Here is an 11,186-nt window from a genome sequence, read left to right on the forward strand (position 1 = left end):
ACCAGGGTACCAATTTACAAAATTTAGCCAATTTGTTAGGTGTTTCAATGTCACGGCCTTTTTTCAACGTTAATGGTAAGGAAATATGTTTTTTTTTACGATAGCCCCCATTTATTAAAATGTAGTCGAAACTGCTTACAAAATATGAAAAACTAGCTGTTACCCTGTGTGTTTCGTTACACCTAAATCGATTAAAACTCTTAAGGGTTTTTACTTTGTGTTTTAATTGTTGTTGTAAAACTGTTAATTATTTATAAAACATATTGGTATACAACATTTTTGGTTTTTCCACCTGGCACGTAAATGAATAAGCACCTTGGTGTTCCCACTCTCGAGCATGCGACGAACAATTGGCCGCGGAAGAAGCACGGTTCTTCCAAATTGACGCCGTTTGAAAGAATTCAAGAATTCAGTTGGATAATTGATTACTTCATCTTGATTTAAAACGCTATCAATCGATGTACATATATGTTGTAGCTTCTCCTGGCAGTTTTTCTTGAATGGCAAAATTGATTTCGTTGACGTGTACATTTTTCGGTGCCAATATTGCGCATTCACTTAAATAATCGTGGCGTTGATAGTGTTGAACAATATTCGGAAATACACTTTCAATCAATTCTTCTTTCGATTGTAAAAGTGTACAAAAGTTGTTCGAAAATTTGATCAAATCGGTATCATCGATTGGTATTTTGCCTTCGCCAATGTCCAACAACTGCTTCGAAAACGCCGCTGCGGATCGATCATTTTGCAATTGGACTCGCATGTTGATGGTAAGAGTCAGCCTTTGAACATGTCTCCACAAAACTGACGATTTTAAACATACGTTTATTTCGTCGGCAGGAGTTAATCGAGGAATGACTGACGAAAGTGTGACGAAAATCGCCGGATAATAAGACTAATGCTCCGCCAAAAAGTTGTTGCTTTTGGCGTAAATCTTGCATTGTTCTATTGAATGCTTCTAATGACTTTTTGTTAGCCATTGGGCACTCATCCCATATAACTATTCCAGCTCCTCGCAAAACTTTTGCCATTGTTGAATTCCTCGATATGTTGCACGTTGGTTTTTCAACGACTTGGATGTTCAAAGGTAATTTCAACGCAGAATGTGCTGTTCGGCCGCTATCAAGTAGAGTAGCAGCGATGCCTGATGAAGCAATTGCCAGCGCAATTTTCTGCTGTGACCGTATAGTAGCAAGAATCAAAGAGATCAGAAACGTTTTCCCTGTACCACCGGGCGTATCAAGAAAGTAGAATCCACCGGCGTTATTGTCAACCGCTCGTATAATCTTATCATAAGCATTTCTGCTGAATATTCATGGCATGTAGATATTATTATGGCGAATAGTACGCGTTTTGTTTTGGATGAGATGTGAGTGATGCGTCATGAAGTGCGGTGTCCCAATGCATATCATCTTCTAACAAATGCAATCGCTGACATGCTTCACGATACGTCGCACACAACTGACCGTCAACAGTTTTCAAATCATCAAATGATCTTGGTCCGCGCACGTTGACTAATAGCAGACGCAAATAAAAACATTCGGCGTTGTTCGGATGGATGGTGTAAATGCGTCTTATGGCATCGGTTTTACGGACATTTGGATAATCGTCAACACGCTCCCCTTGCTTTCGTCGTTGAAATGTTTTCGATGATGGATTCCAAGTGAAATATTGTGGTATTTCGGAATATAGCAATGTTCTTGCAAATTCATCGTTTTCACACAACTCGAAAAAGGTAGTTAGTCTTGTCCCCAGTGGTCGTGCTAGAGTATGCATATTTGAAGTACATAAATAAAAATGGAAAAATTAACCTAAAACTACATCTTAAACTATGTATTTTACCCACACACGCATATGCAATAAGACCCACCAACAGTGTATTTGCGAACCGCATGGAAGCACTTACGAAACAATAACAATACTGACTTGCTTTGTGTGTGTTGCACGGTCAGCAGAAAAACACAAAATCGGTTCGAATAAATGTAGCAAATCGATGGAATTAAATCTGGAAAAAACACACAATGTTGAAACAATTTTTTTTACACACACCGCGCATTTTCAAGCGGCAATTGAACCGCATGGCATCACATATGAAACAACAACAATACTCGCTTGCTTTGTGTCGTCGCCGAATGTTAATCACGTTGAAATCTGAGAAAAATACACACAATGTTGAAACATTTTTTTTGATACACTTAGTGCATTCTGAACACTTACGTTCTGTATGTCTTGTTAGCTTGACAGTCATCCATAGAAAGAACAAATGACAGGCAAAAATGATCAACATGCGATTTCAATGTTTTTTTTTTATTAATTGTAAACATCCGCCAGTTGCTTCTGTTTATTAGTAAAAGGCATTTGACAGGACTGCCAATCTTGCGGCAAACCATTATTTCATGAGAATTTGTATAGGCGGGATGTATCATTTTTTTTTTTTTTTTGCAAAACGTGCAATGATACACACATTAAATTTCTTATGTGCACCCTCCAAACAGACCCCAATCACCCCTGAAAATTTCGTTGAAATCGGGCAAGCCGTCTAGGAGGAGTGTGCGAACAGGAAGTTTTGCCACTTAATTTTATATATGTATATAGATAAAGTTGATTTTAAAAATAGTCGCGTATGTTGGTCAGATATAGTCCATTTTTATAAACAGGACTCTAAGTCGAGTTATCGGTGTGGGCATAAATTAACCGATGCTCATATTTACCCCAATACCTTTCAAAAAATGAAAGTTAAATTCGCGTCTCAAGTGTTAAATAATACGGTCGCTTCAGGTATGCTTTCTCTTTACAGCTCGGGAGCCTTAAGCTCAAATAGTATGAGCTTTATTAATACCGCGGATTTCGTTTCTTTTTTCAATAAATTATTCGATATCTTTAATAGTAGTTTCACTGAGGCCATTGTACCCACTAAAAACGTTTTTATAAGTTCCCCAGAGCAAAACCAGTTTTCAGACGAGGCAGAAAAAGGTTTAAAAACAATTCGGGTCGTAGATGAGTTAGGAAACAACACAACAAATAATTTCAATTTTATTAAGGGGTGGTTAATTAATATTAATAGTTTAAGACGATTGTGGCGATTGCTGTCACACTCAGGATTTCCTTACCTAAAGAAAAGACGACTATGTCAGGACAGCTTAAGACATTTTTTTTGGTCAGATTAGAAGTAGGGGAGGTACTAGAGTTACACCTTTCATGTTCTCTAGTTAATTTAGGAAGTCGTGGGGTTTACGTTACGTAAATATCGTAAGAAAATGTAACTGTGAGCTGCCTTTGGAACCCGAAGCCACAGTTATTTCAGAACATAGCTATAATGTTCTTCTTAATGTGTGCAATGATTCCGTTTTAAGTGACCTTTCTTGGCAGGATTTCCAGGGCTTACCACGGCCCGAACACTCCATTGTTAGGTGCATTACTTAAGATAGAAGTTTAGAAATTACCTTTTTAAAGGAAAATGCTTTTAACTATTTTTGCGGCTACCTTTATTTGAACATTTTTAAAATGCACACATGCCTCCTGCCATTACCTTATTTAGGAGATGAAATTCCTTCTGATGAATTCATCTTCATACACCAAAGCCAGATCGATAAATGCAACTTAGTGAAGCCGCCTCAAGAATTTGTTGCATTTATTAATAATTTAGAAATAAAATTTGTTGAGGAATTTGACAGAAATTGTCATAAAATATGATTAGGAGAAATTCTTTTTACTAAATTAAAAGATATTAGGCCATTCTTGTGTTGTGAAGACTGTGACCCAAAGGTAGTTATTGCTCTATTTATTAGAATTACAATTTATTTTGTGACAAAATTTTTAAATAAAGATTTATCCCTACCCAATTTTAAGAATAAAATTTTGTGTGTTTCACATTTGTAGTTTATCTTCCTTTTTTAGTGGGTGCAAAGAGCTAAATATTTTATACCAAAATAAGATTTTTTAGCCAGATTCGCATTAGGAGGCTCTAAAGTTAGAACAATAAAGATTAGAAAGTTTTTAATTACAAATTAGAATTTGGGGCTTAAATATTGGCATATATGTATATACATTTATTTTTATATTTTTATGTATTATACTATTATACTGTGATATGTGATATTGTTTTTGTTACTTTTTTTATACTGTTATATATGAATTGTTATCGTTTTGTCTTTTTTTCATTTTTTTATGTAAATAAATTTTTAATTGGTGATATAGTAGAGGTGGAGAAACATCGATGTTCACGGGCATCGATGTTTTCGATGTTTTTGGCGAAAACATCGATGAAACATCGACATTTTAAATAAAAAAATAGCAGTTATTTTAGTTTATTTGAACTTTATTTTAATTTGTGATGTTTAAAAATTAAAAGTCAAATTTTCAACAAAAAATATCCATTTTATTAATCACTTATTAAATAAAAAAGAAAACGAAAAACAAATTACAATAAAATTGTTTATGATATTCATGTTCCACTTCTTTGGTATATTGTCCTATCCTTAGTTTGTAAATAAAAACTGAAAACAAAAACAAATTGAATATCAATGTTTCAATATATACATGGTCCAAAGAAAATAATAGTTCTTTAGGATATTGTGCTATCCCTACTATACTATTGCTTATTTTACTATCCTTACTTACTATCCCTACTTTACTATCCTTGCTTACTATCCCGAACTCTACTATATACATATATTTACATATTATTTACATGTTTGTTTTTGTTTAAGAAGAGGAGCTTATCGACAACGGTCGATGATAGCCGCGTGCGACGCTCACTTATAAGTTGTCCAGCTTAACTGAAAACTCTTTCGCACAGATGCGCACGAAGAAGTATTTTTTAGCTAACGTTTTAAACGCGTCGCCATCTGTAGTAATCTAAAATATAATTAATACAATAAATTGGAAAAAATATGTTATTGCATAATTTCTTACCTGCCAGTACGCAAGAGGGTCACATTTTTCCGGCTGGTTCTCCTTTCCAAAATGCTGTCTCATCAGTATAATGGCATCTGCCCAGGAAGAGTGCACCTTGTTTGGGCTTTTGACTTGTAGAAAAATCGGCTTGGTTCCTGTGTTGGTGATGTTGGCGGATGTAGTGGGCTTGCGGGTAGTTTTGTAAACAGTTCATGCTGCACAGCTTTGGCACCTTCTTCCGCATTAAAGGGATTACAAAATCCGTGTTTCTTAAAGCGGGGATCTAGTATGGTAGCAATTCGTGGTATTGTGTGTGGTTCATAGCTTGCGAGCCTCTTGGTAAGACTAAACTTTATGGTCGTCAATATGTTTTTGCCTTTTTCTGTGTTGACTTTAACATGGTTTATTTTATGATTTAGTTCGCATATGACAGGGATAATTATGGACGCTGGTACTTTTGTGTTTGTAGACACAGAAAGCGTCACCTCTTCGAAGGGGGATAGCAACTCGGATATATCATTTAAAATATCCACTTCTGCTACTGAAAACGGCAATGGAGCGCCACGAGAAGATACCAAAGCTAATGTAATAAATTCGGTTGTCTTCAGTATGCGCTTAATCATTTCGTATGCGCTGTTCCAGCGAGTTGGCATTTCTTGCAGAAGAGAATGCGGATTGTCCCCCTGAGCTTCCTTAAATTTTGAATATGCGATCTGGCTTCTATTAAAAAAGCCAACTACCGACTTACATTTTGTAAGAATTACGTCGAAATCGGGAAATTTTAGAGCATCTTGCACAATAAGGTTGATTGTGTGAACTCACATGCTTTTAGCATCGTCGCAACCTTTTTCGTGACACCCTAATCATCAAGCACGCCCTTTAGTGTTTCAGAAATATTAATAGCATTGTGATTGGTAGTGTCAAGAAGTTGCCTTGTTGCTAAAATTGCCGACTCCAACGTAAAACTATTTGAAACAAAATGGCACGTAACTGTAATGTAACCTTCGTTTGCTTTGGATTTCCACAAGTCAGTCGTTATGACCACAAAATCGATATCGTTAAGTACGGACTGGAGTTTATTCGTAAGAGACTCATATTGAGATGGAAGCACCTGCGCGACGTAGGTGTGACCTACTAGGTAACCTGTAGCGGGGGTCCATTTCTTTCATGAGCTCTTTAAATCCGTCGTCCTCAACACCAAAAAAAGGTTGAACATCGACAGCAATCACGTTCATTACCTTACTGTCTAGGAGAAGTTTTCGTTTCGAGTCATTCTCATAAAAGGAAACCGATTTTCCAACAAACTTTTCTAACACATTTGGTTTCTGTGCAGTTTCCCCAACTTTAAGCCGATCAGCATGAACGTGCTTAAAGTGGTCCATTAGATTTGTTGTGTTTCCACACGTCTTTATTGGCTTACCACAGTAATTGCATATCCATTTATCCATATGCATTTTTCGCTGTTTCTTTTAAAATGATCCCAAGCTATAGAAAAATCACGCCTCCTCTTCTTTTGATCCTCATCAGGATTTGGCTGTTCGCTTGCTGTTCCTATAAGAAATAAACTGTATTAATGCCTATTCAACGGAAAAGCAAAAATGCATGCGAATGTGTATGTACTTTTCTGCAGAAATTCATCTACATACAATGCTTTTCTGAAGATAAATTCGGATATTTAGTACTTACTTTTCATAAACCTGTCCATGTTTAAGTACCACCACACTCACGACAACACCACCAACAAGTATAACTAAAATAACAATATTCTGTTAATAATTTATAATGAGATTAAATGATATACGTACTTACAATTCGACTGTCTTCCTCTATGTGCCTTAGAGATGGAAAAACATCGATTTTGCCCCGCTAAGCATCGATGTTGCCGATGTTGCCGATGTTTCGAAAACATCGATGTCATCGATGTTCGCATCGATGTTTCTCCACCTCTATAATATAGGCCTACTGGGGAACCGAGCACCCAAAAATAATTTCGGTAACGCGCCAAAATGGCGACCACCTTATAGGTGGTGTGGAATATCCGAATTGGGTGTTTTATTTAAAATGCCCAAAAAATAGCTTTTTTCTAATTTTGCTAATTTTGAGGCGCTCTCGCACTGGAATTATTTCTTATTTCTGCCATACGCATAATGTTTGTAAATTTGTCAACATGCAACATATGTATGTATTTAAATATGTACACTCAATGCTTGAAGTGCTGAACACATAGAGCGCGACAGACTGCAAGCGACATCTGTCAAATATTAAAATACACACGTTCTTATGGGGTGCTAAAAATCCCACAACCAAAAAACGTTAAGCTAATCGCATACGCGGACGACCTTATAGTGGTAGCAGTAGCTAAACAACTTGATGACCTGCAAAATAAATGTAACGAATGCAGAAATGGTCTGCGCCAATGGTTTTCGTCCATGAGTTTGGAACTGGCTGAGCACAAAACGGAGGTATTGCTCGTAAGCACCAGGAAAATTGAGGAAAAAGTAACTCTCACTATAGGCGAGTGCGTGATTACTTCACAACCACAGTTGAAGTATTTAGGGGTAATATTGAACACCAAACTGAAATTCAAGCAGCACTTGGCAAACACAGCAAATAAAGCAAATAAGATTTATAATGCTCTATCAAGAATGATGGCAAATAGAGACTGTGTGCGCTCCAGCCGCCGACTTCTAATCGCAAAAGCAATGAGCTCAGTTATACTGTATGCAGCTCCAGTATGGATACAGGCACTAAACACAAAAGCGTATGCCAGGCCAATAATTGCGGTGCATAGACTCACAGCAATAAGAGTAACAAGTGCTTTGCGAACTATTTCCAAAGCTGCTGAAGTACTAGCTAGTATGCCGCCTATAGACATCCAGGGAGACGAGTTAGCGAGACTATATGAACTATCAGCGCCAATTACAGAAACCCAAAAGAGAGAAGAGAGAAATAAGAGCATAACTCTATGGCAGCAACGGTGGCAAACCTCAACTAAAGGACGGTGAACCCACAGACTCATACCTGACATCACCACGTGGATAAGTAGACAACATTGGGACCTGGATTTCCACCTCACCCAAATATTAAGTGGGCATGGGTGCTTTAGAGGCTACCTATATAAATTTCAAAATGACATCAGTCCGTATTGTTCGATGTATACGGAGTCAATAGAAGACTCTGAACACGTGTTTTTCTATTGTCCTCGGTTTCAAAAAATAAGGGAAAAGTTAGAAACAGCACTAGGTGGTAGTTTAATCGTGGAAAGTTTGACTGCACTTATGTGTCAGTCCTCTGAGAAGTGGTACAGCGGAACAGGCGCCAGTCCGTCCGTGCTATAGAGGAGACGTGAAATGTCTTGTCACTCCCATGAAGTAATACCTTATCTGGTGGTCCCGTGGGAGAGTCTTGAGTTGGGAGTAGGTTAGGTTTAGCTGGTTAAAGTCCCGCACTTGGGCTTTCGATGCTTCCTCCTACTTCAAAAAAAAAAAAAAAAAAAAAAAAAACACGTTCTTATGGGCACAGTTATGTAGTTGTGCAGCTGCCTCAAATTTACCAACAAACTAGTGTAAATATGTATGCACATTTATGTATGAGCGTGCATACATATCAACGCAGATTTTTGCCCGCCACGGAAAAATATTTTAGAATTGACAAATATTATAAATCGACAGCAGCTATGTTGCCACTTTTCCCACTTCTTTCTGTGAAGAAACATCAGAAAGTTGTTCAGTTTATGATTTCTAACTTTTGCCACCGTCGCGAAAAGACGCTTGTACGTTCATGAATGAAAATGTTGTTGTTGTGTGTTTTACTACAAATTTGGGCCTCGACTATTTGGCTGCCATGTTGAAGTGCTGAACACATAGAGTAAGCGACATCTGTCAAATATTAAAATACACACGTTCTTATGGACACAGTTATGTAGTTGTGCAGCTGCCTCAATAACTGTGTCCCTAAGAACTTGTGTATTTTAATATTTGACAGATGTCGTTTGCAGTCTCTATGTGTGTTAGAGCCGCTGGAGTTGCCATTTATAAAAGCAACAATACTTCACATATTACTACATTTAACATGGATCTATCAGTCCAAAATGCTACAAAAAATCATGTCTCTCAAACACCCATTAGCGATATGTGTGCTTCACATGTTAAATTAGAAGATGGAAGTGAATTAATTATGATTGTTGTGTACATTTCACCTAATGAAAAAATTAATGATATTATTTCTTTTTTACATGAGTGGTTATTTCCGTACAGTCGCATTTAAACAATTTTTAAAACAGATAAAGATAAACTACCATTTATTTTGGCTGGGGATTTCAATGTTAATTTTGAAAAAAAATGAATCAATGCCATTAATATCGTTCCTCCAAGAAGAATTTCAATTGGAAATAAACAACAATCCGAGAGAATGTGCTACAAGATATGGAACAACAATAGATGCTGTATTCATTACATATCTTGATAATGTTATGCCTAATACTTTTGTACTTCAGTTATCATCGACCAATTGTCACAGTAATACCGTCAGAGGCAACTTCGAATGTAACTGTTACGGAAGTCACTGACGAAAATAATTGAGTTGACGTGATTTTAGAAATATATTTGTATAAAATTTTGAATACAAAGAAAATGAATGTTTATTGAATAAACTATCTGTCACCATTTTCTGTAAAAAATTCATAATATTATATTCTTTCATGTGTACCATATTTGGTTCCTGTCATAATCTGTACTTTTTAACCTATTACTTGCATAAAATAACTTCGATGTTTCACATCTGCCAGCTGTCAACTGACAGCTCACTTTTTTATACTCTCGCAACAATGTTGCTAACGAGAGTATTATAGTTTTGTTCACATAACGGTTGTTTGTAAGTCCTAAAACTAAAAGAGTCAGATATAGGGTTATATATACCAAAGTGATCAGGGCGACGAGTAGAGTCGAAATCCGGATGTCTGTCTGTCCGTCCGTCTGTCCGTCCGTCCGTTCAAGCTGTAACTTGAGTAAAAATTGAGATATCATGATGAAACTTGGTACACGTAGTCCTTGGTTCCATAAGAAGGTTAAGTTCGAAGATGGGCAAAATCGGCCCACTGCCACGCCCAGAAAATGGCGGAAACCGAAAACCTATAAAGTTTCATAACTAAGCCATAAATAAAGATATTAAAGTGAAATTTGGCACAAAGGATCGCATTAGGGAGGGGCATATTTGGACGCAATTGTTTTGGAAAAGTGGGCGTGGCCCCGCCCCCTACTAAGTTTTTTGTACATATCTCGGAAACTACTATAGCTATGTCAACCAAAGTCTACAGAGTCGTTTTCTTCAGGTATTTCCATATACAGTTCAAAAATGGAAGAAATCGGATAATAACCACGTCCACCTCCCATACAAAGGTTATGTTGAAAATCACTAAAAGTGCGGCTTTTTTTAAAAATTGAAAATGGGCGTGGCGCCGCCCACTTATGGACCAAGAACCATATCTCAGGAGCTACTAGACCGATTTCAATGAAATTCGGTATATAATATTTTCTTAACACCCTGATGACATGTACGAAATATGGGTGAAATCGGTTCACAACCACGCCTTCTTCCAATATAAAGCTATTTTGAATTCCATCTGATGCCTTCTCTGTATAATATATATGTACATTAGGAACCAATGATGATAGCGGAATAAAACTTTACACAAATACAGTATTTGAGAAATATGTAAATGACGTATAATGAAATCTCGATTATCACTTTACCATGCGAGAGTATAAAATGTTCGGTGACACCAGAACTTAGCCCTTCCTTACTGGTTTTTGTATAATTATGTTCTTATTTGTATAAATTTCCACAAATTATTTATACTTTATTTAGCAAGTTTATTGTGCACTATAAGTGACAAACGGTGTATCTTCTCTTCTTCTCTACTGCCGTAGACACCGGTTACACGATTATAGCCGACTTATCAACGGCGCGCCAGTCGTTTCTTCTTTTCGCAACGTGTCGCCAATTGGAAATTCCAAGCGAAGCCAGGTCCTTCTCCACCTGGTCCTTCCTACGGAGTGGAGGTCTGCCTCTTCCTCTGCTTCCCCCGGCGGGCATTGCGTCGAATACTTTCAGAGCTGAAGTGTTTTCGTCCATATGTACGACGTGACCTAGCCAGCGTAGCTCCTGTCTCTTAATTCGCGTCATCGTATATCTCATACAACTCATCGTTTAATCGAATGCTATATTCCCCGTGGCCAACGCGCAAAAGACCATAAATCTTTCGCAGAACCTTTCTCTCGAAAAGTCATAAC

The 11,186-nt window shown here is 37.2% G+C and overlaps 2 long non-coding RNA genes across 4 annotated transcripts; both read right to left on the bottom strand.

The window, feature by feature from the left end:
* Positions 1 to 4,356: 4,356 nt before the first annotated feature.
* On the bottom strand, positions 4,357 to 5,748 carry LOC126766480 (uncharacterized). 2 transcript variants are annotated; one of them, XR_007668882.1, is made up of 3 exons: positions 4,915 to 5,748; positions 4,691 to 4,857; positions 4,357 to 4,496 (listed from the first exon to the last, which is right to left on the bottom strand). It is a non-coding gene; the product is annotated as an uncharacterized LOC126766480 (long non-coding RNA). The 2 variants fall into 2 exon arrangements; XR_007668881.1 differs by having other exon boundaries at positions 4,357 to 4,857.
* Positions 5,749 to 5,920: 172 nt separating this feature from the next.
* On the bottom strand, positions 5,921 to 6,746 carry LOC126766481 (uncharacterized). Of its 2 annotated transcripts, none has more exons than XR_007668884.1 (3): positions 6,706 to 6,746; positions 6,583 to 6,646; positions 5,921 to 6,447 (listed from the first exon to the last, which is right to left on the bottom strand). It is a non-coding gene; the product is annotated as an uncharacterized LOC126766481 (long non-coding RNA). The 2 variants fall into 2 exon arrangements; XR_007668883.1 differs by having other exon boundaries at positions 6,702 to 6,715.
* Between the last annotated feature and the right edge of the window lie 4,440 nt (positions 6,747 to 11,186).

Source organism: Bactrocera neohumeralis, unplaced genomic scaffold (assembly GCF_024586455.1).
Source record: "Bactrocera neohumeralis isolate Rockhampton unplaced genomic scaffold, APGP_CSIRO_Bneo_wtdbg2-racon-allhic-juicebox.fasta_v2 ctg1388, whole genome shotgun sequence".
Taxonomy (NCBI): Eukaryota; Metazoa; Arthropoda; class Insecta; order Diptera; family Tephritidae; genus Bactrocera; species Bactrocera neohumeralis.